This window comes from Caloenas nicobarica, chromosome 5 (assembly GCF_036013445.1).
Source record: "Caloenas nicobarica isolate bCalNic1 chromosome 5, bCalNic1.hap1, whole genome shotgun sequence".
Classification (NCBI taxonomy): domain Eukaryota; kingdom Metazoa; phylum Chordata; class Aves; order Columbiformes; family Columbidae; genus Caloenas; species Caloenas nicobarica.
The window spans coordinates 38552618-38579272 of NC_088249.1; the positions used below are offsets into that span (position 1 = coordinate 38552618).

At 42.8% G+C, this 26655-nt stretch overlaps 1 protein-coding gene across 1 annotated transcript in view; it reads left to right on the forward strand.

Annotated features, from left to right (window-relative positions):
- Nucleotides 1-17781: 17781 nt before the first annotated feature.
- The window catches only part of PAPLN (papilin, proteoglycan like sulfated glycoprotein), a 53174-nt gene continuing 44300 nt past the window's right edge, over nt 17782-26655 (forward strand). The window contains exon 1 of the mRNA XM_065636111.1: nt 17782-17824. The gene's annotated coding sequence lies outside the window, so the exon portion shown is untranslated. The remainder of the gene's footprint in view (nt 17825-26655) is intronic.

A 26655-nucleotide genomic window follows, 5' to 3' on the forward strand; every position in this document is an offset into this window, starting at 1 on the left:
CGATTCTAATATGCTAATTTAATTACCCATTTGTTTTCTTCATTCCATTTTTAATGTAATCTTTTGGGGATAGTTAAATAAATTTCTTTTCTTGGCAGCATCAGCTCTCAAGGAGATTTTGTCTTGGTCCGTAGCAGTCACTGCTAGGTATTTTTAAATTACAAAGAAATCTCAATTAAAGGTACGTTTAAGGCCAAATTCTCGTCTGTAAACGTCAGGATTTTGTGAACTCCATAGAGAAAAGAACCAGCCTCTGTTGACAGGAGGTAGCAGAACTGGGATTTGGGTAAGGAAACAATCGGTCTCTCTGAATTTTACAGCCTGAATTTAGTTATTTTTCTTTTTAAAGCCCAATTTGCTGCGGGAGGGTGATTTCAGATTGGCATTAAGAAGCACTGATGGGTAGTACCAATGTAATTTGATTAGATTTGCTTTTTCTCTGTTTTGAAATATGCTTTCAATCTAAACTGACTGGAGTAACGAATAGACTTCTATGTTCATATTAATTTTCTGATTTCAGTAGTTTTAGATAAGGGTGCCCCTTTGATCTGGGTAATGCTGCTGTCAGAATTAAGCATTGTACTTCTTACAGTTTTTGTTGTACAAGTCAGCATGAATGTATTTGGTGATTGCCTCAGAGCACAGCTGGATGTCCATTGAATGTAGCGTCTGCATATTTGATTGAATCAATGGCTTATTTAGCCATTCTCAACAATGTAACACTAATCACAGATACAATAGCATATTCAAATGAAGAATGTCCTGCTGCCATCTAGTTATTGGCAGGCTTACACCCTGGGCACAAGTTTAGCTGATGCTGTTTGATATTGAACTGTGCAATGAATTCTACTTCCAGTTGTTACCCATGAGGAAGGAATTAATTCAGACTTAGACACAACAGAATACCTGCGGGTGTCAAGGGGGAGATTTGTAAGAAGAACAGAACTGGCAGGTGTCTGGCAGCATGGAGCAGCTCCAGGGGCTGGCCAGTCTCCGGTGGGCTCCGTTTTGGCACGGGGCTTGATAGTGTCTGGGGGCAAGAACCCAGCGCTGCCTCGGAGCAGAGGTGGGAGAGCAGTGCAGGTCCTGGTGTCTGCAGCCAGCTCCCCGCAGTCGTCACTTCTGAAGCTGTGATCACAGCCGCATGGCAGCACCGGGCCTTTTTTCCTGCTTCCTATTCTTAGTGCTCGTAACAACGGATTAAAGAGCACGATAAAAATATACGCTTAAAAAAAGCAGACTGTTATAAAATATGATTTCCTTTTGAAGGACTGTATTTAGTACTTGATGAATCCTGTAGGCGAGGCATGTGTGCGTTTTCAGTCACTGCCAAGGTTTCAAAACTATTTTAAGAGCAGCAGAACCTGACTGTTGTCATAGTAGCAATAAACCTTTTAATCCCACTTCCTGCGGAGGTGAAGCTGTTGTGTACTTAATCTGCTTAAAGATCAGCAAGGCTGTTTATGTGACAGGGAAGCAGGGATGCAGCACTGAGAAGATGCTACTCGTTGCTTCTAGAAAGCTTAGTGCTTTTCGTCTGCTTTGATAGTGTTTGAGTGGGATTTGCTGGAAGACAGATCTTATGATGAGCTGGTAAGAGGACAGTCACCGGGGCAGCTGGCCTTCATTTATACCAGTGTTTTGGCATTGACAACTTGTTGTCATGGTAAAATGAAACAGTTTCTACGTAGTTCTGGGTAAGAACTTGCCACCATCATGGATCTCCTGTAGTTTAAAAGCAACCTTTTTGAGGAAGTCCTTTCATCTTCGGTGCTTCCATTCCTTTGAGTATCTGAGGCTTCCCAAACAGCGTTGAGTCATATTTATATATTGCTGCAAAGTCTGTAGTCATTGGAAAGTTAATTTTAAATCTCTTGAAGTATTTAGATAATGCAGGTGACTTATTCTTAAATGTACAACAGCTAGTGATGTCAAAATAAATCTACAGAAAACCAACAAATTCTTCAGCTGTGTTGTGGAGATCAGTTTAGCTAGGTAGGAAGAATTTTAAACGTCATGTCAAAATAATCATTATAATAGGATTTTCCATCCTGAACCAAAAATTATGTGAAAGTTTGTTCATGTTTATCTACAACTAAAACAGACCTTCCTTCTCACCAGATCAAATTTCTTAGTAATTACTGAGATCTGCGCCATTGCCTATTTATTTGATGTTGTCCACTTACAGTACTGGATTACAAATAAGCAATATACATCTTTTGTTTGTGGTATTTTGATTCGCATGTACTGTATAGCAGCAACAGTTTGGGGAGTTTTTGTTTGTTTGTTTGTTTTCCTGAAGTCCGCGTGCTCTGACTGGGAGGACCCTCAGTCTTTAGGACAAAGTACACGGCAGAGTAAACAAAAGAATGCTTCTAAGGCTATATATACATATGATTGCTCCTCTACAAAGTTTTAATCATGGGTAATAGTTTTCTGCTCCTTCCCCTCCTTTCCAGATGCCCTTAGTCAAACATGAAATGAAAAGATGCGTTAGACAAACCACTGACTATTATTCCCATTCCTCTGTCTGTGGATGGATTCCTGGTATTAGAGGGAAGCCGGCTGGTTACCGCAAACATTCTGCAACTCTTCCTTGACTGAAATGCCGTGATAGTCTTAGCAGTTTGGAATAACTAACTGCACCTTTGGTGACTTTTGTTTGATGCCTGGTGTGACCACTAAACCTTTTGATCAGGGTGCCGTTCTCACTGAGTTACCTGGACCATCACTTGATTCCTGTACATCCAGTCTGCCCGTGCAGGCTTGGAGATGCTGGCTGGCCTCCATCCTCACCCAGAGATGGCAAAGGTGGTTCCTTCCTCTTTTCCCTTCACTTGCACAGCGTTGGCTTCAGACACTGTGGGGAGGGAGCAGTGAACACCCCCCCCAAGCTGGGGCACAGGCCAAGGAGCCTGATGCGGGGATGAAATCCCCTCGGCCAGTTCCACGTTGGTCCCCAGGAGGTGTCGTGTCTGGTGTCCTTACCAGCAGACCGCTCAGGTGGGCTGGAGGATGCCTTCCCAGCAGAACGGTTTGCGTTTCTGTTTGGAGGAGCTTTGGAAACTTTCCCACTTGACACTCTGAGTGCGACAAAGTTCTTATTTTAAAACAGCTTCTATTTTGAAACATTCTTAACATTCAGATTTTTCACTGGTTTATTTAATCTGAAGGTTTCAACGCCTTGTCCCACTTGGAAGGTTTTTTCACCATGTATCTTCAATAATTTTATGGCATGAGGCAACTGTTTCTTTCTCTTCTTAGATGGTAAAAATGCTGGTAGAGGGGTTTTTTTCAGTTTATATAAGCAACCTGTTTGGTATTTATGCTACCCAGTTGATTTCTTAGCAAGAACTCAACCCAGTTTGGGGATAATTCTGTTAAAGGTATATTTTTTTGTTTAGTGAGCTGTATTATGCTAAATTTATTCTTAAATGTTTTGATCTGACTGTTGAGTAGATGGAGACCAAATGGAAGAAAGTACGTCTGTATTCATTAATACCCCTGTAGACACAGTACTGAGGCAGATTATTTTATTTTTTTCTCAAGGATTTTGGTAATAACTTTGAGGGAATATCCTTTTGGTACAGTATTTTAGATCAAAACCTGTAAATAATGTGGTTTCACGTCCAGCTCAACTCAGGTTCTGCCAAATTGCATAAGATATGATTAATACTTTTAATAGTAGCTAAAATTAAATTTCATGTTTTAATAAGAAAGCAGATTTTATCAATAGTCTCTTAAGCTCTGCGGGGTGAGATCATAATTATGTCAGTGTCTTACACAGTGCTGGGTATTTTGGCATGTGTAGCAATGGTGTTTGTCTTTTATTAGAAACAAACTGGACAGCTGGGTGCAGATGTCTCCCACTCTCTGTTGCAGGAATGGTCAGCACCTCCGGGTGCTGCTTGGTCTTTAGTGTTTGGTTTGGTTTGTTTTTTTCCAAGTGGTATTACTATAATTATAGAGATGAGAGCTCTTTATGCTTCGTCTTGTAATGAGTTAGTTTGCATAATGCATTTACCCAAGTGGGCTTCCTAGGTGCTGAAGCACAGAGCTTGTGCCTGCTGCTCTGGCTGCTGGACAGGCCGCTGGGGATAAACCAGGTACAAGTGAAAAGGCTGCAAGAGAAAACAGCATGGAGAGATCTTGGCATCCTGGGGTGTATTAGAAGCGGGGTGGTTAGTAGGTCGAGAGAGGTTCTCCTTCCCCTCCACTCTGCCCTGGTGAGACCTCATCTGGAATATCGTGTCCAGTTCTGGGCCCCTCAGTTCAAGAAGGACAGGGAACTGCTGGAGAGAGTCCAGCGCAGGGCAACGAAGATGATTAAGGGAGTGGAGCATCTCCCTTATGAGGAAAGGCTGAGGGAGCTGGGGCTCTTTAGCCTGGAGAAGAGGAGACCAAGGGGTGACCTCATTAATGTTTATAAATGTGTAAAGGGTGAGTGTCATGAGGCTGGAGCCAGGCTCATCTCGGTGACAACCAATGATAGGACAAGGGGCAATGGGTACAAACTGGAACACAGGAGGTTCCACTTAAATATGAGAAGAAACTTCTTCACGGTGAGGGTGACAGAGCCTGGAACAGGCTGCCCAGGGAGGTTGTGGAGTCTCCTTCTCTGGAGACATTCAAAACCCGCCTGGACGCCTTTCTGTGAAGCCTCATCTAGGTGTTCCTGCTCCGGCAGGGGGATTGGACTACAAGATCTTTCGAAGTCCCTTCCAATCCCCAATATTCTGTGATTCTGTAATGCTATCACTAGTGATGCACTGAATGTATTTAAAATAAAAAGAAGTTAAAATAGTGCCTATTGCTAGCTGGGAATGGTAACCTTAAACTAGCTCCAATGAGACAGTAAAGTGCTCTCTTCCACCACAGTTCTGTGAACGTTGCATTTGGTATTGGTGTCTGTGGCTGATAAAATTTGAAATAGCTACAGCAATGTAAGTATGTGCCTGGGAAGGTGAGGTACATAGTTCGTAGCTTTACTTCTTATTCCGCAGGGTTTATGCCAACTGGTTTGCTTTATCAGCCTGAGCAGTTATTTAAAAGCCATTCTTGTTGGGGTTTGCAGTTTTTAATTCCCACTTAATAATCTAGGCTAGCGAATTGTCCCCGTTGTGTTGCTGAGAAAATTCCAGAGAGAGAGTGAGGTAGCTTACTGATTCATTCCACAAATGTTCCCAGGACCCCTTTTGAAATAAGCTAGACACTGTGGTCTGCTTTCGGATGGATACTGAAGGGATATGATTTTTGTGTCTCCTCCTCAGAGGTATGCACATGATAGGAACCGTGCATTTCTGGCTTGCCTGTGCCTCTGGGGGAGAGGAACAGTTGATTCTCTTTGGCTCGGGGACCTGTGAAGAAGCCATAAGTATGTCTCACATGAGCCACCCTCAGCTTGGCAGCCTCATACTCTCATTTGCTTCTAGTGCTAAAACCAGCATAGTTGAGTGTGGTATTGCAGTCAGACAGGGCAGCTCCCAGCCCTTACGGGAAAGCACCAGAACTTTCACTTCCACCTGTGCCACTTTCTACAAATTTCCTGCCATCCACAAAAGCAGGAGTGGGTGTTCCCAGGGGTTGCTCCCCTGTTTTGTTCTCAATTAGCTCTGCTTTCACATATCTCAAATCCATGTGCATGAGGGAAAGATGGAATAGAGGAAGAACACTCAAGGGAGGGCTGATTTAGCAATGATGTCCCTCAGTGTAGTGGGTACTATAGTGAGAGGTTGGACACCAAGTTTTCCTGACTTGATATGGCTATTAAACGACCAGACAGGCACCATTTGGTTGAGTCCATAGAAGTCAGTGGTGTTTTCAAAATGCTGATTGCACTGTCTGGCCCTTAATAATTACAGATGCATTCTTACAGCAGAGCCGTCTTCCCTAGCATGTGCAGAGGACCCAGGCCGTACTCCGAAACAGTCCTAGAAATATCTTGCCTTGCAATTTTCAATCCTTCTTCCTAAAACTGGTTTCTCGAGTCTGCATTTTTTTTGAAACCAGCATCTTCTCTGAACATTTGTCTAAGTTTCAAACTCCTGTTTGGCCCCTTTATAACAAGATGTCCAGAACACAACATTATGTTTCACCTCCAGCTGGGTGGCGGGAGGGAGAAGGTGAAGGTACTTCATGGCCCTATGGTGCAGTGCCTCTATGTAGTACAGTGCAGCAGTGCTTTGACATTTTTCCCCTTCTATGTTGTGTCACAAATTTCTGTTTGACATGCTATTTCCCCAGCACTCCTGACACTGCTGTTTGCTGTCTGTCCTTGTGCACTGAATTCTTGTGGCATGAATTGTTTTTCTCAGGTATGCTGCTCTGCATTTTTCCCAGATTAATTCACTCCTGTTGATATTTGCCTCTGCCTCCAGTTCTTCTGCAACTGTAGAGCCCAGCATTCACTAAAGGTAACAAACTGCAGTTCATGTTAAGAGTTTCATTGCTGTATTTCTCTAGCTCAAGTGATTTTTGCATCATTCTCCCACTGCAATTTTCATGAGCATGTTTTCAATTCCTGCTTCTTGTTTCATCAAAGAATATTTTGAACCAAACCAAGCCTAGTAATGATTCCCATCTTTCTTTATTAGAGACTCCTCTCATGCTACTCCTTGTTTTCACTTTATATTTTTATTTCAGTAGTGTCTCTTACCCAGTTTCTGTTGCCAAGATTCTGTCTGTATCCAAGGCAACTTAAATAATTTTGAGAGTAAGATAGCGAGAGGTGATGTATCAATTACTAATATCCAAGTAAATGACCTCTGTGGCATTCCCTTCATGCGTCACTGTAATTCTGCTTGATTTAAAGCATTTGGGTGCAGTGTGTACAGTTCTGGAGACAGGGAAGATTCCTCACTAATGAAGACCTGCTGTTTTGTAATGCTGCAGCGTGTCCCAGCCTATTCCAGTGCCATGTGCATCACGTGGGATCTGGGCTGACAGCCAGTGCGAATGTTTCTTCAAGGACTTTAGGACATATTCTAATTATGTTTCGATTCTCCCACTCTCTTTTCATCTGAAGGATGTCACTCTTTCTGCTCATTTCAAAGTGCGGTGCAAAACCCTCCATCTGCCAGCGTGAGAGGGGCCCGCTGGTGCCCTTGTGTGAGAGGAGCAGCATGGCTGCCTTTGTGAGTGACTCTTGAACCTCCAGCTGCAAGAAGTCGCAGCCCTTTGAACGCTGTCAGAGCTTGGCCAGTGTCCAGCAGTGTTTTCATCCAGTGCTGGAGGAGATATAAAATTCCCTGGAAGAAAGATCTTCATTTCTATGAGCCTGGCAGGGGAAAAGAGGGGAATGAGTCGTGGGATGAAGCTTCTGAATCTCTCCATAGCTGAAAAAAGGCAAGGTTTTGTGGAGGAAAATGGAGGAAAAATGTCTTTGCGTGTGAACACGTGTTCTCTCTCAGCCTGGTATTGAATGCGTGTGATGCGACTACAGGATCTTACCTAGGGGTGGTGTTTAAGGGAACTGGAATTGCAAAACCGTATGCAAGAATAAAGGCCATTATGCACTACTGTGCGTTGGAACATAACTTCTGCGAGGTGAATATAGTAAGGACAGATCCGTGTCTGTATGTGATATATGACAAGTAAGACTGTGCATTTCTGTGGGTGTGTAGAACAGGCTGAGGGCTTTTGAAAAGGTGCAGACTCAGCCTGGAGGAAATGTGCCTGATGTGGGGAGGAAGGAGAGCAGCGCTCTTCTGCCCTTAATTTGCAAGCTATCCAAATGCAAACCTACGTTCTTGTCTCTGCCGTGGTCTATGGCCTCTGACCAGACAGTCAGTTCTAAATTGCATGGGTTCTTTCCTGGAGAGCCACATGCAATAACACCTTATTTTCAGACAAATTAATTTCTCAAGGGTGATAATGTTACATCAGATCCCTGGCTGATTAACTATTCTTATTGCCTAGGCAAGTGCATTAATTAACTGGATAGATAAGAAAGTCTGGGTCAAACTTCAGAAAGTCAGCCAGACACTCTCAATCCCTTGTGGCTGCTGGGATCATCCTGCTGCCTGGTGTGACCTAAGTAATTGGTGTATTGTCAGACTGGCATGTCTCAGTCCCTATTCTCACAGGTTCACAACACTGTTCAGCAGCAGTTCAAGACTCTTTTGTGGGTGGCATGTGTGTCCAGGAAGAAGTTTTTGGGTGTTCAGGCAGCACCCGATAATGGCTTGGAAGTAGCTTAGGAACCACTTCAATAGGTCATTTGGCATATAACTCCTGGGGACAATGTTACTGATAAAGCCGAAGTGACTTCAGGAGAGGAATGGGACCAGGGTTCAAAGTCTAGCCTGCATGTCATTAACAGAACACGGGACACCTTTCAGTGGTACATGGCCCAGTAACTGTGGTTGCCACTGATTGTGATAACCATTGTAACCTCCTTCAACAAAAGATGGGGTACAGGCTGTTGTGGAGTTAGTTGTTGGATAGACCTTCTCCTGAAAAAACCCAAAATTTAGGTTTTGTTCCTTCCACTTTGCCCAAACGTAATATTAGGAGAGACAAAGAGAAACTGAGGATAATTCTCTTCTTTGCCTTCACTTTGCTTATATTGCTGTAAGCTTGCTTACCTCAATAAATGTAAGACAGAAGTCAGGCTGTGCTCTTGGGACTGGGGGTGCAAGACTGGAGTAGGTGTCTGGCTTGAAGAGGTTTCTTTGTACTTTAATGGGCACTGCAAGGGGTTCCCAAGAGAATTCTTCAGATGAAAGCTGTTTTTTCTATGGGCAGGCTGCATAGAGTCTCATTATTGCTCTGGCTTTTGCTGCACAGCACATATGTTACTGCGGGGTTGTCAGCGCCCTTCGGTAGATTTCTTCAGCGCAATAAAAATAAGTAGATTAACCAAGCAAAGAAGATTAGAGACACTTTGGGGAAGGAAAGGGAAGGGAGGAGGATGATCAGGAGGGAGTATAAAAACAGATCACAAGACTGTGAGTGCCAGGCTTCCTGGTGCATGTTACACAGGGTGGCTTTCTTTGTCCCTTTCGGGTTTGGGTTAGGCAGGCTGAATCGAACCGATCCCAACACCATGTCCAAAGAGAAACTGGAGTCACTGGTCAAGAACATGGAGATCATGCTCTCTGAGGTAGAGCAGCTGAAGATCCACTGCACCAAGCAAACAGAGGAGGTGAACCAGGTGGTACAGGAACTGCGCCGGGAGAACAGGGAGCTGACAGAGAAGTACGAGCACATCTGTCAGGACCTGAAGGAGGCCAAGGAGGCCATTGCCCAGCTGCAGGACACCAAGTTTGCCTTTGAGGCAAAGGAGCGGCAAGCACAGAAGCTCAACCGGCAGCTGTGAAGAGGCGGGAAAGAGAAGAGAGAGATTTCTCAACCTGATCTAAACAGACGACTTTGACCGCTGCAACTGAAAATCCCTGGATCACTATTTTAAAGCAATCCTTTCCCTTTCTCGTCAGACTAAACCTGTGTGCTGGGAAAAAAAGGTCTCTTTGTGGAGGCGAGATCTCAGGCGCAGCTGGAATTCTGCCCCAGAAGGCTCCTTTGTTAATGACTAAATACCTCATTATGCCGGGAGGGAAGTCTCATTCCAGAGTTCCTTGTCAGAGATCTGAGCCACAGGCACACCGCGATGGCTGCCAGGATCTGGACACCTTCTCATGCCCCGTGGGGTTTGCACAAGGACAGAGCCCGGGAAAAGAACTTTTGCTGCCTTGAGCCACTGGAGATTGCTGCGCCGTGAGAGTCTGCTGAGACGGAGAGGAGGATCATCGTCTTGACAGCCCCTGTTGCTCCGTTTCGTTGCTGATTTTTCTCCGTGGCACAGCGAGGCTGGGGTGCTGTCCTCAGCAGGGTGTCAGCTTCCTCACTGCCTGACGCTGGAAGACATCAGCAGGAGATTACCTCGTGCCTCATGCTTCCAAGCACTTGCTATCAAGGGCATGTTGCTCCAGAAGGTCTTTTAATGCTACTACCATTGGTGTTGTCCTCTTCCAATTCCAAAGCGAAGGTTTCTGTCTCAATTTCCATTTCAATAGCATTAAATCCTAATGACTCCATGTTTAGTATGCCAGAGTTAAACCTCTGCTGAATGTAACACTTTTTTAAACCAAAGAGCTATGTTTTGGCACTGGATTTACTTTTCTTGAGCAGAACTAACATGTATAAACGGACTGGGAATTAGGAGGGATAAACGTATGTGGGGCGTGGGGGTAAGAATTGCTTGTCAGAGGTTTTGCTTTCAACTTTCATCTCTTCTCCTGTCTCTCTTAAGCAGCATTTGTGGCAAGCAGTGCCAAGCCCAGCTCAGAGCAGGTGACTTTTGACTCTACGGTGAAGAGCAGGAGATCCCTGGGGGGAGTGGGGAGAGATTGCAGAGAGAAAAAGCACGAATGTTTAAACAGCAAAGAAGCCTGAATGTTAAAACTGAGAATAGCTGGAATAGTTCCAGGAGGATCTTTCTTCACGTTGGCTGTGGTGTAGCCAGCTTCCTTCTTCCCTCCAAAGCTTTGCTGTGTTGCTATCTCTGCCCAGCAAGCTCTCTTTCCCTGGGGGGGCTGAGGTTTGGGAGAAGCAGGGACACTGTTCCTGTCCCGAGGGGCTCAGGGTCTGTGTGGCACCAGGAGGCCACGCACACGGTGCGGGGTGGAGGGGACAAACCACGCTGCAAGCCGGGGTTCAGCCCAGGAAAAAGGGGAACCTGGCTGCTTCGGTGTCCTCGTAGAGACTGGGGCTAGAGAAGAAGTGTTCAGCAGGACCTTCTCTTAGGAGTCAGGCCAGCACTGGAGAAAATAGTTGTAGTTCTGTCGTTGAATATAAAAATACTGAGATCAGGCCTAAAACTGGCTAGTTATTCTTCCTTCCCTGCTCTCCCCTCTGCCACGTCAGTCTAGGCCTGATCGAAAACCCTGGGAAATTAAAATCTTCCCATTAATTGGGCTGAGGTCTGGGCCAGACCTGAGCAGAGGGTGGCTGTTTGTGTGGCAAACAGAGCATGGGACACCCATGGGGAGCAGCTTTTTCTGTGAATCGCTGTAAGTGGGAGCTGTGACAACATGTTTTGTTAAATTTTTGTGAGCTAAACTTATTTTTTGCTACCTTGGGTGGATCAGATTGGAATATCTAGAAAACATTTGGGAGATCAGAGACTGTCCTTCATGTTTTCAAATGTAATCTGAATACAAATGATCAGCCTTGACCCTTTGCTCCTTGCTCACCAGTGACAGCTTGGGGAGGACAAGAAATCAACATTAATCACTATATTTGTTTGTATAAGAACTAAAAGTGTTTTCTCTTGAAATTAATTCTCTATCCCAAATCTGCTTACCACCTGTGATTTCTTCTACTTTTTACGTATCATTAAAATGTAAAACCAACAATAAAAGGAAAACAAACAGCTGAGGGAGCGTCTGTTTTGGATAAGGCACTGCCTCATTCAATGCATGTATATGTTATTTTTTGAGTGTGTGTGTTTATGCTTGCTAAATATAATTATTCCTGTTTAAATCCTGTGCAACAAGGAATGGACTAATGCAGACCCTCCAGATCTCTCTGTGTTCCCAGGTTAATCTCTCTAAATGAGATTCTCTGTGTGGCTGCCAAGTTCACCCTACGCAATATTTAAATCCATGATACAGAAAAAGAAAATGGGATTGCAGTATCCTTATGACTGGCTTCTTAATAATTAGGAGGATTCAAAGTATCTGATTTTAAGGAAAGCCATGAGAACGATTTCATGTAAATGTCTTAAGATTAGGGGTGGGACATTCAAAATATGTTACCCAATGCTAGAAAAAATTAATAGAACACCCCTTCCCTTCTGATAGACTCAGTTGTGTCCAGGTTTTGCTTACACGGGTTAAACTTGGGAGTAGTTTGGGCTGATTTAAAATCAATGTATGTCCAATTACACATAGGTCCTCTTTTTTTTATATGCAAACCTTTGTGTATCCAAGTATGGTCTTAGCAACAGATGAGTGCCTTCACTTGCATCCTGAGGTGCAGTGTAGTGGAGGATCTTTCACAACAAAGTTTGCCTGGAATTAGTCACAGCACTTTGAAGTTGTTTCTGCTTTTTGAACACTGACATTATCAGTGTGTGCTGCTTTTCTTCTTTAAATATCTAAGGATGAAGAGCTGAAACTTGTGTGTAGCATCATCAGCTTGTTCAGAATGTTGGCCTGAATAAAAGTCTCGCCTGATTTAGTTGAACATCAAAATAAATATGAAGTGACAGGCTTACCATTTCCCTCATCTTGGAAAGGGTTGAAGAGAGGTATCTAATTATTTTAATACAAAAAGCCAATTTATTTGAAGGCTGTCTTGGAGAGCACAGCATATGAATTGGCTCAGTTGTCAAGAAGGGACTAGGAGAAGAGGACCCAGTCAGACCAAGTGCCTGTGAGTTGGTCTGTTCCTGGAGCAGATTATAGCAAAATACTGATGATTGCATTGGTTTTCTCTGTTCTGGGCTGCATTGTATGGAAGTGTACAAGAAAGGATACTGGATAGGAATTAAGCTGATACCTCTTTCTCTGAAATTCAGCAAGAAAATCCTTGGGTGAGGGGGAGGGAGTTTAATGATGCACATGAGCTGATGGATGGGAATCCTGGGCTAGTAGCTCACGACAGACGAGAAGTTGTGTTGGTGAATCAAAAGTAGAAACTAGAGGTATTTTGGGATCTGTAAGGAGTGTAAGTGAAAAGAAGCAAGAATTTGTTGGGGAGTACTCACTTACTAAACAAGCAAAAGTGGGCTGCTGCCATGCAGCCAGGAAAACATGGGGAAAATCTCTCAAAAGTGGACTAAAGTCCCCAAAACTTAATGAAAGCACAGCTCTAAGACCCCTGCATGAAAGAGGTGAAAGAACCCTATGTGGTACTTATTTCATTACATATCACTGCTCATGTAAACCTGCCTTTGGAAAGGTCTCCAGATTTTAGAAATACAGTGTCCCCAGGAGAACCTGTGAAGGTCAGTGGATAGAGTTTGATCCTCTAGACTAAAAATCATGTGGGAATGTGAATACAGTGTAGAAGGTGATTGTTTCAGAAGTCTGTTTTGTTTAGGTCTGTATGTGTCTGGTTTTCTGTAGTATAGTTTTCCAGTCCTCAAAGCCCTGGCTTAAAGCATCTTGAGTTATGTACCAATAACCTTATTGATACTGGAGTCTGTTCTCCATGTGTCTTACTCCAGTTTGCACTACTGGCTTCAGTGGCTGCATGCTGGCAAATAACAATAAAATTGTCTCTGTTAGTAGCAGAATCTGTACAAAAGTTGTAGAGGGTGAACTCCTCTGCACTAGTCCTCAGCATCTGAAAGAGTTCATGGTTGGCCAGGTCTCTGGAGCAGGTAGAGACCAGTGCAAGAATTACTGCAAGAGGGTAACAGGTTTTGATGCAGTTAAGTTGTACAGCAGAAATCAGCAGTGTCTAATATACTTTCCACTAAGGACTGACTCCTGGACATGAAATTGAGCTGCTTTTCCTGAAGGATGGACAAGAGTTTGTTCTATATACTGAGAGGCTGTGATTCAGAGGGCTAAATGACACGCCAGTCCTGTGATAGTGAGTGAGAGTCTGGGAAGAATGGAGTTATTGGTGTGATATCAAGTTTGAAAAAAAGCTCAGTTCAGATTGAATCAAATTTTACTTTTCTGCCTTTTCTTTAAAAAATAATAAGAACAAATTCAATGTGTCCAAAGGTGCACTCTTTTCAGAGTCAGAAGAAGCCTCCCGTTTCCAAACCCTTGTGCAGCTGACGGACGGAGTGATATGCTCTAGCGCCTCCAGTAGCAGTGAACATGGTTTGCCATCCCAGAGGCCCTTATTTCTTCACCTCGTAATTCAGTCATCAGCACACTTACCTGGGATGTCACATTACTGTTCAGCACTACCTTGTGCTCAGAAGAATTTCAGCATATCCCCTGAATAAATGCCCCTGAATAATACAGGCTAAAGTATTCGAATGGCTCTGAGTTTCCCTTGATTAGGCTACTACACTTCTCTAAGAAACTGGATATTAATCTGAAAGCAAAGCAAGGCAAACATCCAATTTTCAGTCATGTGACCTAACCATAACATCACAGATCCTTACTCTTTGGCTAAATGACTGAGGGAGAGTGATCAAGAGCACCAGTTTAATCTCTCTACACCATGGTTTCCTGGTCACAATAGTCTCCTGGGAGGTTCAGTTCTCCTAAACAAACTGAGCACAGATCCTTCAGTTCCTTGGGTGAATACTCAAGCCACTGAGACCAACTTCTCTTCCGGAGGCTTTGTGAGACTTGTCTGAATTTCTTGGATGCTGCTCAGGGGGAGGGGAGAGGAGGTAGAAGAGTTAAGAGTGAAGTTCCCCCCTGGGAAGAAGGAGGGGTGGGGAGAAGGTGTTCTTAGTTTTGTTCTTATTTCTCATTAATTAATTTCTCTGAAGTCAAGTCTGTTTTGCTCATGACAGTAACTAGTGAGTGATTTCCCTGTCCTTATCATGATTGATGAGTTTTTCCATTATATTTTCTTCTGCTGTCCTGTTGAGGATGAGGAGTGATAGAGCAGCTTGGTGGGCATCTGGCAACCAGCCAAGGTCAACCCACCACAATGATGTGACTGTTAGACAGCCATAACCAGTTAGACTGGAGCTATGTCCAGTAAAGCATGCAAATCTTTAGATCTTTGAAAACAGCCTCTGGCAGTAAGGAATCTTGGTGGGTTTGTTTCTGTTAAAGGTACTTCTGGAGCATAACAAAACAGAAAGCCCAAGTCCTACTACTGACGTCTGGCCATGTAACTGTGGAAATCCCGGTATCACAGCTCCTGTAGAGGTTGCTTCTTGCCAAAAGCACTTCACTGATGGGATTAGAAGGGATGTCTTGTTCAGCAGTATCCATTTACTATGCATTCACCTCAACTGTTTCTTCCTGATGATCACCTTGGTGACACCCAGATGCCGTTTCCTCCAGGCTAGCCACTGGAGAGAGCTGGTGGCCAGAGGCAAATGCCTGTGGTCCTGACTGTTCACTCCACAGTGAACTGTGAGTGTCTTATCAAAAGACTAGAATGGTCTTGAATCAGTGGACTATCTCCCTTTCGCTAAATGGTAGGTGTTGAAAACAATTTCAACACAGAGATCGTGTTCTTTCTCCCAGAAAAAAGGTACGCATGCAAAACTTTCTGTGGAACTACAGGGCAAAGGTTTACTTCATATTTGCATTGTCTTTTTCCTGGTATGGGCTGGCCTCGCCTTCAAATCCTACACTAGCAGATTCTGACTTTGCCATGTCTCTACTGGAACCAGGAAGTATGAGCGGATTTTTTTTTTTCCTTTTGTTAATAAAGGGAGTTTCATCAATGTTTCCTGTTGCTTAGTTGTGGTAAAAGTCTGGTCATTTCTTGTTTTATTTCAGCATCTCAGGAGGTTATCTATTAAGTCTTCATGGAGTTAAAAATGAATCCAGATGTGTTTACACAGTATCTGCTTTAATGCAGTAGGCACAGCTGTTTTTTGGATGTATTCTGGCTAGACTCCAGCATGAGCAGTCACATTTTCCCCGTCTCTGAACTCCCTTGTAGTTTTAACTATCAACAAGAACCACAAGAACACTACTAAGCTTGGTATTTCAAAAAAACATTAATTGAGGGTTCTGCTGCTGCGAGAAGAAATTTTAAGAATCAGGTATTTATAAATTCATCTGGAGTTGCGGGTTTTTTGCCTACTAACTTTTGCACCTTTGGGGTTTGATTTTGAGCGTTTTCTTGCCAATGATACAGTCTAAAAGCTTTAAACTGATGTGAAAGTGTGGTTTATTCATATAAGGCCAAGGGCTCGGGTTTTGGTTTGATCAAATATCATGAAGCTTAGGATATAACTGTGACATCTGGCAGGGTGGGCACAGCCAATGGCTAGCGGAGAGCATGGGTGGGTAAAGAAAAAGCACGTACTGATGTAACTTCTCTATGGTGGAAAAGTTGGGCCTACAGCTTGGCCCAAGGCCCGATTTATTTTCTTAGAAGAAAATTCAAATCTAAAGGGGCAAGACAAGAATTTATATATTCTTAATAAGGCATCGGCAATGTCCAGTTGTTGTCTCTCCTGACAAGGGGAACACAGGTAGCCATGTCTCAACACCACCATTAGGCCCTTTTCTGGGGTGTGTTGTATCTTTCGAGCTTTTGGTGTTCCCCTGCTTCTTGATGGAGGTGTTGCCATTTTGTGCTGGTTTTCCTTTTAGGGTTTATCCTTGTTTGTTGTGACAGAATTGTCTTGGACAGGAAAGTACAGGATTGCTTTTATGTGTGGAAAAGACGTGACTTTTATTTGAACTCTGTCCCCTGTGGGATGTGTAATGGTAGGATTTGAGTAGCGTGCGCCTTTCATGGCTGGTTGCCAGGCAGGGATTGACCAGCAGGACTGAAAAGAGCTGTAGGCCCAGAATAAAATTGCTTCTGTGTCACCCAGTGCTCTCATGAGGCTGCTAGAAACTTTCTATTTTATTTGGAGCTACATGTGTCCAGGCTTGTCAACAGTTGCCAAGGACATTGTCTCCTTTTATAATCTAAAGCAGTAGTGTGGCTGAAAAGAGAGTAGTGATACCAGTTCTGGAAACTTCATTGCACATCTTGATGTCTTCCTTGGAAGATCCAGCACGTGGACTTACCGTATGAAGGTAGAAGCTGCATCTTTCCTTCTGAAAGCAAGGTTCTGTTTCTCGTGGTTTCCAATGAACTACTGATGAAACAGGACTCTAGAACTGGAAGGCAATCAAAAAGACTAACCCAAACTTAAGACTTTAAAGATATTCTCGCAATCTTGGAGACCTCTGACATAAAGTAGGGTTGAAATGCTTGTAGCTTTTACAATTGCTGGACCAGAATCTATTTTTACAGATCGGTGATCTGTGGTTCAATATTTAGTTGTTTTGTACTAAGCATAGAACAAAATTGGGGTGGAAAGGGGGGGAATTGTCTGTTTTCAAGATAAAACAATAGCAACATGTAAGTTGTTATGCAATGATTTCTCTAATATCCACATGATTAACAGCACAAGTTTTTCCTTGTAATGCATCCAACAAGATTCCTTTTCCCTTAACAGTTCTCTTTTTGTTATAGCTAAATTGTTTCTTCATGGGATTTTTCAAAGGGTTTCTGACTTACATGGCATTTGTTAGAGGAAAAAACAGAGCAACCTGAGCTGCCATTGTCTTTGGTTAAATTCAGATCTGTATCCAAAGTGCTGGTATTTTCAGACCTTAGGGATTTGCTTAACTCTGACTAGACCCATATCTTGTTGTGAATTGTGTTTAAGTTCAAACTTGAATTGGTCAAAAGCATATCTGTGAGCTGTGACTCAGGCTTTAGTTTTAAAGTAAATGTTAAGTTAAACAGGGTTTTTTTAGAGTTGGGAACTTACTGAACATGAATAGCGAGGGGATCTGTGGATAACTGTCTCTCTTTTGATATGCTGCCTACAGCTAAAATAAAACTAGTTGCAAAGGGCCCCACCCCTGCAGGAACTCAAGGCACGGTTTAGAACCCACGTGTGTGCTCACACAGGCTACAGGAGCTAGGAACAATTCCAAGGCATGCATGAGTGCGTGCTTACGACTCTGGCTTTCCCAAGCAAAAGCAAAAACTCTTGTAAAGAAACTTAAAGGCTGCAGGGGTTAAATGAAATACAACTCTCCTTTTCCTGTGCAGTGAGGATTAGTAACCAAACAGAAGCTGGAGAGAAGAGCGTTTGAGAAACACTGTTTGAGCCAGAACTGTAGGAAAGTGGGTTTTGGAGATTGGCTGCGGGGTGGTGTCAGTGTCTCCAACTTTTGAGCTCACCTTGCACAGGTACACACAGAAGGTAAGAGTTAACTTTGTATTCTGGGCTGTCTCCTGATCCCTCTATTGTGATATCTGTTTTCTGATAGTCTTTTCAGTGCTGTTTGTGCTTTTTAAACTATTTTTCATTTCCCACCTTTTTCCTCTTCATTTAAAAGTGTACAGGGGAGATGAGAGACTGGAGTCCTTAAGAATGCAAAATCTTATTTTGTAGAAGGTGGGTAAGAAGACACTCCATGTACTTGGTGAACATAAATCTCTTTCACTCAGAGTTAGTTACACTGAGACTTAGTGCAATCAAAACTGCTGTTCCTGACTTTATAGGTGGGGGGAGCAAGGAGGTGGAAGTGAAAGGTGTCAGTTTGATAGGATGCTGGACAAAAGTAGCAGGGATATTGACTGGAGAAACATAATTTTCGCTGGTAGGAATAAAAGCTTGCCCGGGTGCTAAGACTCTTGTGTCCCCTGATGATCACCTCTGGAGCACACAGCTACTTCTGTTCATGTGCTGAGGGGAGGCAGTGCCTTCTAATCTGCCTTGCATTGCTTTCAGCTGTGGGAGACAGGATCCATTTGGGGGCTTCCCCCCACAACAGAGCTGCTTGTGAAAGGGGAGGTTTGCAGGCCTGGATCGCTCACTCTTGAGGAAGCCTGATGCGTGAGGCAGGCCAAGGTGAGAGCTTCAGGGACCTGTCCTGGCGTGGAGGTGGTAATGGGCTGGTAGGAGCACAGCAGTGGGTTGCCTGATGCCTTGGAGCAGCTGATTTAAAAACTGAGTTTCAAATCTTTGACAAAGGTAATGTCAGTCTTGGAGCTCATAGCTACTCAGAATAACTGGTGTTAGTACATGCATTTCTTTAGGTCTGTCTTTAGAGATCCTAACAGGGTTTTGTGAATGCTTCTGCTTATTACTTTTGGAAGTGTCTTCACAATACTTGGAGTTTATTTTACCCCTTCTGCATTGCACTTATGAGTGCCCTTCGACAGGTTCTCTGTAAGCTGGCTTGCCCCGTAAATGTTTCTCTCCTGGCTTCTTAGAGATGTACCACACTCTGTAATGCCAGAGCATTTCCCAGTCTCTGTAGACAGAGCAGCCATGAGAAACTATCCTTTCTGAGGTGCAACATGTTGGTGAGCCAGTGTGCTTTGCAGACGTGTGTTGGACAACCACATTCTGGACTTTTGGGACCAATGGTCTGCTGTTACAGGGAGCGAATGAAAGTGTTTGTGATAAGCAACAAAGGTAGGTGTGACCATGTATCTTTGGCAATATTTATTCGTTAGTAAATAACAAGATTAATAATATCTTTTAAAATAGAGTAAATTTGCTGTCTCTGGAAGTTTGTCTTTAGCATATTTTCCTGTCCAGTGTGAGATAACTGAGACTTCTTTTTCAAGCATATTTTCAGGTTCTCACACATTGTGGAGCATCGTGACACCTCAGAGGTGTTTGTTTTTAAAATCTTTTGCTTCATGAGTGTAAATTCTTGATAGCTTCACAGAAATGCTGGGCTTGGGGTAGTTATTCTGTAGCATGTGCATACTCCAAATCTGTCTACTAGTAAACAGTCTGCTCTGTAGCATTTGAGAAAAGGTGTGTGATAAATTATTTGAGGTGATTTTTCAAGCAACGCTGTAGATTTGTTTGCTGGTATCTCTGTATATATTTATATTTATATAAAATAGGGTTAAGTATCAAACAAATGAAGTTGTCTTCATTTTAAGGGGAAAGTGGAAATCTCCATGGCATTATAGTACCATAATGAAGTTAGCGAATGAATGATCTTGAATGTTGTTCCTCAATAAGTGCAGTACTTTTGGATGCAGATTCTGTATGTCTCTTTTTGGGTTGGGCTCGGCTCACTCTCAGATCCAGCTACTTACCAGCTTGGTAAAGGAGAATGCCGGTAGACCTCATCTAATTGAGTTGCTTAAGGGATTACTTGCCTCGCAAATTAGGCCCCAAGGTTCAGTTGGTGTCTGTGTGAATGGCTGTGCCCTGACTTGCTGAGAGGGTTTAGGAAATGGGAACACAGTTATGTTGTTGCAACTGGTTTTCCTGGTGGTACTTGATTTTGAGCTAAAAGAGCAAATTTTATTCTAAAGAAACACAGACATTCTGATTAAATGAGGAACCTGGGTGGGAGGGGGAGGAAAACCACATACCACAAACCTCCAGTATTGATTGAGGGCCTCTTCTTCTGAATACGATGTAAATAAGACAAAATACTGTTCTGTGCCTCAGAACAGGTAGGGCTTAGGCTGCCAGAAGGCTTTCTCTTTGTTCAGAAGGGTCTTTAAATGTTAATAAAATGTTAAGCATTTTATTAGATCACGTATGTACTTCGTGACTCATAAACACAAAGCAAACAAATAGCTTTTTTATAAGAGGACGAGGGCTGCTGTTTTGTAAAAGAACAGCACCTAGAATAGATAGAATTACAATTACAATAGTCCTCATGCTTCATGTTATAGGTTCATCATTAGGTGGGTGAAGGGGAAAATGTTCTCCTAGTGGCATATTGATGCTCAGTGAACTACAGAGGAAATAAGTTGCTTTGCTATTAGGTCTGTGGGAAGAATTATACGAAACCAATGATAAAGCCCTCAGTGTACTCAGCGTAGCTACTGAGCCTAGACAGTGACGGATGATTGCTCTGATCCAGTACAGTCATATGCAGTTATGCCCGTAGTATGATGGACTTGTCAAAAGAACTTACTTCACTGGAAATGATACTCTGCTGGATACAGTTTCACTGTCTTATTTTTTAACACTCCTGGATCTGAAATGTGGTTTGTTTGTAGTCCAGTTTTGTCTTGGATTATGAATAATAATTATTACTAGATGTTTGAGGAGGGACTTCAATATAAGAGGATTTGAGCGGGTACCTACTCATATTCATATTCAATGTACAAACCTCTGTTCATGCTTTCTGCCACAGTAACAAGCTCACCTCCTTGACATGCAGTCATGACATACAGAAAACAAGTATCATCCACAGATTGATTGTTTATTTCTCTGCCTAGCCCTTAAAGTGGTAATTGGAGGCTCTGGTTTAGGCATCTGTGGGAGAAACCAGCTTCAGAGTAAAGAACCAATTTATTTTTAGATCACACTGTTGTCATTTTGCTGTGATCACACAGTCGAGCATGTGCTTCCTTTGAGATCTCTCCAGGCGCTGCAGTGTGATCACACCCTCCTAAGATCATTTCTTATGAAGTTAATTTTTAGTGACAGATGAAAGATGCTAGGTCTGGTATCCTTAGAGACAGCAGCCCTAATTCCAGTGCTTCCTAAGTTTGTTAGCCAAAAGTTCTAGGTTTGTTTTTTCCTTTTAATTTCTTTTTGCAGAGTAGGCCCACTGACTTCTCAGGAGGGAGGAATTCCTGCTTCATACCACTAAAGGTGTGTCTGCAGCACAGTCAGTAAGGGTGATTCCCTAGGGAACAGATGTACCCACACAAGTGTGGCCTGCTTGGCATTTTTACAGATAGATACAGTTAAAACTGAGTTACTTTTTTTTTTAAAGCGATCTGGTTCCAGAAACAATGTAGAGGCTGCTGCAATCAAAACCCACATGAGGTGAACACTCATGTTTTCCCACCTATGTTATTAGTCCTGGAGCCAATTTATTTAAAGGTGACACAGGTGTTCCTTATACTACAAGCATACTGTTGAATGTGGTGCTAACAACCTCTTGGTGAAGAGAGATGTAGATCTTGAAAAGAAGAAGAAAACAATTTGCATTGTTTTAAAGTTTCCTTTTGAGATCACACTATTTTAAAAAACTTTTTAACCCCTTGCACAAGTCAGAAGACTGCCATATGTGTATTTATGATGGAGTTAAGTTAAATTAAATTGGAAGACATTTTACAGTATTGAAATCCTTTCTTTTCCTAAAGAATTCTCCAAAATTTGAATTGGAAGGGATTAATCTCAGCTGGCTGACACATTCATAAACAACAGCAATGCTCAGTGTTGGGTAATATATTATTTCAGATCGGGCAAAATAACTCACATAAGTGAAGCTTGAGCTATGACAGGATAGTAGTAAATGTAAAAGTTTGTTAGCCATTCCTTTTCAATTATGTTAGTGTTTGAGATATTATATCCTTGTCATGTATTTTCCATAGGCAATGTATGGCTTTTTGTTGCAATGTTAACTGTCTAAATTACTCTGCATGCACTTGTCTTTATCCCTGTGTGCTCCCAGATTTAATTAACAGCTAAGCACAGTAAGGCTACCAAAATAGAAGGCAGAATCCTGTCTTTACTCCTTATAATAAATCCCTAGCTGCAAACCTAATAGTGGAACACTGGCTGCAGAAAATTGAATCTTGGCTGATACTAATAGGTAGACAGAAAATCGTCCTCATGAAATACTGTATTAGCTCCTGGCATAGTCACCACATTTACTTGGAAGATGCTGCTTCACTGACCTAAACCTTAGACACTTCACTGTGGATTTTGGAGAGTGGGATGGAAGCAGGTCAGCCTCTTCCCTACTCCCCATTAGGGCACTGTGTGAAGCCTCACTAGAACTTCTGTGTGTTTCAAAGTCCGATCGTGCTCTTACACCTGATGTTTTTTGAGTTGCAGTTTTGTGTGATTTTGGTATTCGAATTGAAGCTGTATGACAGAGGCTGCTACAGCTTCCTCGGGTGTTGCTGAACTTGGCATTGCTGTAGAAGTCCTCTGTAAAAACATTGTGGCTGACTCAGGGTGACGTTAAGTGATAGCCCAGTGAAGATTTCTGTGCCTGTCATGAATCAGGCTGAAGGCTGAGATGAAAGCCAGTTGATAGAGCAGTCAAGAAGATGCTTGTATGGTACCACTGCTCAGTTCTCCAGCCAGATGGTGCTCTGCTGCTGTGCTCATTAGTAAGTTTTTGTAACTTTTTTTTTTCCATTTAACGAGGTGAACGTTAAAGTTGTTCTAGCTGAAAGTCTATCTTTCATAATGTGCGAAATATGGCTGAAAGTATATCTCAGCAAGATGACTTTCTTGATGAGGATTCTTCAACTCCTAACGTATTTTGAGTGAATTAATAAATCTGGATACCAATGGTAAAGATATCTCCTTAAAACTTTTACTTGTGCAGCTGGTGTCATGCTTTTTTTTATTCTCTCTCCCACTAAGCACTTCCAACCAGTCTTGTATTTAAACACATCTTTATAAACATTTATCTGTTGTTTTGTATATAAGCAGCTCTTCGTGAATGTGGCTCATCCTGTGGTCAAGGCAAAGGAAATTTGGCATCTTCCCACTTCAACAGGAACATGCACACTAATTGGCTTATTTGCCCTAGCCCAAAGGACAACAGGCCCAGGATTTTCTTTGGAAAAATGTCAAACAAAACATGGTTTACTGTAGTTAGGGAAGAAAACAGGCATATTAAGAAGTATCTTGAATGTGATATCCTTTCCCTAAAGGGGTGATTAGTTTCTTGGTTCCTCTGGGCTATGTGATGTGGTCCTTCTGCTCTCCCAACTCTGCTCCCAGCCTAAGTGAAAGGAGCTTTTTCCCTGCCCTGGATCTTTGCTCCATGGAGCCCCTTTTTATCTTCACCTTCATCTCATCTTTTTGCTGTAGGTATATATTTTCTCCTTTTAACTCTTCCACCAAAAACTTAAAAGGTGCTTCTCAGTAGACAGGGCAAATAAAAGGAAACTGGAACCAAGATATGCTGGATGTTTGAGTGCAAAGCAAAAATCATAATGTCTTTAGAAAATGTAATGAGTCTAAAAGCTAAAAGACTTTGCTTTGAGTAAATGGCTAAAAAATTATGCTGATGAATAACTAGGCAAAATATCACCATTCTTTCTGACTTCCCACCTCCTTCAACCAAACTTCTGAAAATATAACAACTGAGTGAGAAATGATGTGTTAAAGCGGGTTGGAGTTGGGAGTGGAGGAACAGGAAGGAAACTCTGAAAAGGTGTGAGCAGTGGTATCACAGTGGCAACTTCTGCTTTAGTGCTAGATATGCTAAACTTTACAATAAGTAATATCTATCTATATTGTAACAGGCAAATATTTATTGCAGGATCAGCCAACCTGTGGCTCACAAGCAATGCAAAAGCAGCTTCTGTGTCAGGGCTACCTCAGATGGGAATAATAGATCCATGTTGGGTAACTCAAATCCCTAGCTGGGACATGAAATGAGCTTTAAGGACTTGCTGAAGTATTGCTAGGTGGCTTTGCCACTCCCAGAACAGTCCCTGACCCACAAATGTGGTATGTGTCTTTGGCCAAAAGATTATTTAGAAATGCCATTCACATGCAAAAGAAGACTGGTCTGATAGGCTAAACAGAGGAGAGCCATATAGGACTGGCTGTCAAACTATTTTCAAAAAGAACAGAGAAAAACCCAGACCAATAAGCCTGTGAGCAATGGAACTCATGAAACCTGTTTTCTTCTGACTTTGTGATCTGATTCTGTAGTGTCTAAACATCTTAAGTTCTTGTTTAAGCAAGGCTGGATTATTTGTAGCATCTTACAAGTTTGGATTCCCTCTCATTGGGGAGGAAAAAAAATCATTTGAATGGGTTAAAAAAAAAAATCTAACATGTCTCTCTATCCTGGCCTGGTATTATTTCCCTCAAACAAAAGTTAAATTTATGTTTTTGAAACCTTGAAATTAGCCAACTGATTCAAAGTTATTTTTACATATATATATATATATACAAGCAATGTAGGTGTTGTTTTCCTAGGAACATGAATGTTTAGAGGTTATTTGGAAAAGAGGCCGATTTTAAGTAAGCAATCTTGAACCTTGTTTGTGCACTAGAAGGTGGAGTTTGCACACATAAAGTAAATACAGGAGTCATTAAAACTGTCCTTGATTCTGAAATGTACTCCTTGTCTTAATGAAGATTTGATTGATCTTGCTAAGCCTGTATGGCCCTGGATAAGAATTTGCAACTAAGTATTTTTACAGCAGTTAATTTCTGGCTCCATTATAGAGAAATCTCCGTGTGTCTTTTCTAGACCTTCTATTTGTTAAGGTAAAACCTTCCTTCCTGAGTGGGTTCAGTATTAAGCCCTGAAATAAGGGTGCTTGTCCCAATTTCCAGTTGGACTGGAGTTCTTGTGTTCTGTCCAGAGTTAAGAAATTCCAGCAATCTCCTTTGTGGTGCTCTGGCCCTCCTGTCCACAGTGCCAGGGAGGTGCTGTGGAGGCAGTTCAGAAAGGGCACTAGAACATCCTTTCAGAAGTTTCTGAAATTTCCACAAAATATGAATTGATCCATTCTGTTTTGGAATAGAAGTAAGGGTCCTGAGCTGGTGAAGTCAGGGTCAACTTTGAGCTTCTCTGTGTTCAGAGAAGCTTGGGCCAGCATCTCTTAGAGAAAACAGCTTCATAGTTCAGATCTGGACTCTTTTTGACCCAGCTTACAGATGGCTGGAACCAGTCATCACTTCAACCCTTTTATTCATCTAACCTGGGCAGTTAATACCAGATGTGGTTGGCTAGGCAATTTGAATCTCTTGTGATATATGGAACGGATACTTCAGCTGGATATTTCTCTAGTTCTGGTTGAAGATTCTGGGACCTGAGGGTCCTGGTGGACAGCAGGATGACCATGAGCCAGCACTGTGCCCTTGTGGCCAAGAAGGCCAATGGCATCCTGGGGTATATTAGAAGGGGGGTGGTTAGTAGGTCGAGAGAGGTTCTCCTTCCCCTCTACTCTGCCCTGGTGAGACCTCATCTGGAATATTGTGTCCAGTTCTGGGCCCCTCAGTTCAGGAAGGACATGGAACTGCTGGAGAGAGTCCAGCGCAGGGCCACAAAGATGATGAAGGGAGTGGAGCATCTCCCTTATGAGGAAAGGCTGAGGGAGCTGGGTCTCTTTAGCTTGGAGAAGAGGAGACTGAGGGGTGACCTCATCAATGTTTATAAATATATAAAGGGTGGGTGTCACGAGGATGGAGCCAGGCTCTTCTCGGTGACAACCAACAGTAAGACAAGGGGTAATGGGTTCAAGCTGGAACACAAGAGGTTCCACTCAAATTTGAGAAGAAACTTCTTCTCAGTGAGGGTGATGGAACACTGGAACAGGCTGCCCAGGGAGGTTGTGGATTCTCCTTCTCTGGAGACATTCAAAACCCGCCTGGACGCCTTCCTGTGTAGCCTCACCTGGGTGTTCCTGCCCTGGCAGGGGGATTGGACTAGATGATCTTTCGAGGTCCCTTCCAATCCCTAACATTCTGTGATTCTGTGATTCTGTTGCTTGTTACTTACTGTGAACTGATTCTCATAATCCTTCTTGCTGAGCTAACTTCATATTTTAGCACTATGGCAGGAATTTCTCCATGTGAGCTTTCCAGCAGCTGTTCCATATCTTGAGCATAAAGTCACCATTTCCCCTTAGGTCCTGCTGCTGTTTTGGGGTGGAGGGGGTGGAGATGCTGCTCTAGCACACAGTGGGAAAAGGGAGCTGGGGAGGGTTGAAAAGAGCTGAAGAAGGGCAGGAGGCACAGGGAGCAGCAGCTGCTGTTGTTACCAGTGAAAGCATTGCAAAACGCTGTCCTTTTCACTCCTTCCCCCACACACCCAGCCTTCAGTGAGAAGAATGGCAAACAAGCAGAATAAATACATGCTGATGTATCCCAGGTCCTACAAGGAGTGAAAGAGCTGTTAAATCTGGAAACAGAACTTGACCTTTTTTCAAAGGCTTCAGGCAGATTCCCCAATCCCATCTGTGTTGTTCCTGGTTGAAAGGAAGGCAGAAGGGATCAATGTTGAGGAAGCTTTTAAAATAACAAGTTTGTTGAGGCTCAGAGAATCAGACACAAGATATGTTCTGCAGTGGGGGACTTAATAGAATACAAAAGGCCCTGTTCTTCCT